Consider the following 1,359-nt stretch of genomic DNA (forward strand, 5'->3'; position numbering starts at 1 on the left):
GGGATGCTGGAAGGGTTAGGATGAAGCTGGAGATGAGCTTTTGGGCTGCTGCTCCCTACCCCGCTGTGGGACAGAGACCCCATTGAGTGGTACAGGGTTCTCCTTGGATGGATGCTCAGATCTTCCCAAAAGGAACCCCCAAGGATGGTTGGCATTTGGGGCTGAGCCCCCCCGGACTGGGTATTTTGGCATATCTCCCCTGTCTCCAGTAGGACAGGGCTATCCCCACCACATTTCGGCTTTGGGACCTATTTGAGGCTCCCATCAAAGTCATGCTCCTTCCCATCAGGTCGGTTTTCTTCTTGTTTCCGTGCAGGGTAGGAGACAGGGATGGAGAAACCTGTAGGAAAAGCAGGATTACGTCTCCCTAATTAGTAGGATCCTGATTATCATTTCTACCCAGAGCTCTGGTAGTGATTAAGTATGTGGGAATTATCTTTATTATTTGTGTTGCGTTAGTATTTAGCAAGCTAGGACCCCGTCTGCGGTGCAAACGGTGAACGACAGTCCTTGCACGGGGGAAGATAGTCTCTGGCACACCGTCACGCGTCCCGGGCTGGGTGGATTTGGGTTTGAGCCCTGTGTGCCCATGGCATCACCCAAAACGCCACCATGGCTCCGCTCGAAGGGTTTAAAGCATTGAATTATACGTCTTTTTTGGTGCATACGAGTCACATGTGTTTCAGTGTGGGGGGCAAAAAAAAAATCAGTGTATTAACACGACCCTTGAAATCGTGATTTATATATAGATTTAAAACATATACGTAGATTATTTTGGGTTTGGCACCTGGGTTGTCAAAGCCCAGGAGTTGGCTGCCGCCTCTAGATGCTTTCCGCTGTATTGTTGGAGGGCTACAATAAAGCAATCTCGTTAGGTAAATATAACGACGTTACGATCCACCATCTGCTCGGGCGCTGCTGCGCGGCGCTGGCGTGGGGGGAGCTGCCTGCTGCCCCCCAGCTCCTTCTCACCCGTGTCCCCCGTGGGTCCTGCATGTCCTGGGAGAAACACAAATGGTCAGTACGGCTGGAAAAAGGGCTTTTTCTTACAGCTTCCTCCCTTTTAACCAGCTGGGGGGGGATGAGGTGTTGAACCCTTCCAGTTGGTGAGGAGCAATTCCCACCGGAGCGCGGTGGGGTGGTTGGGAGGGTCGTTGGATTGGCAAGTTGTCCCCCCCCTCCAAAAAAACTGGGTCACCACGTTGCCAAGCTGTGGAGACCCCCATGCATGGGGATGCTGGGGACATCCCAAGATGCCCCAATAGGTCCATGGGTCCCACAGCATCATCCTTGCTCCCATGCGAGCGGTGGGACAACCCTGTCCCAGTGGTGGCAGGGACCCCCCCAGCATCCCCCCCC

This window comes from Calidris pugnax, unplaced genomic scaffold, assembly GCF_001431845.1.
Source record: "Calidris pugnax isolate Ruff unplaced genomic scaffold, ASM143184v1 scaffold133, whole genome shotgun sequence".
Taxonomy (NCBI): Eukaryota; Metazoa; Chordata; class Aves; order Charadriiformes; family Scolopacidae; genus Calidris; species Calidris pugnax.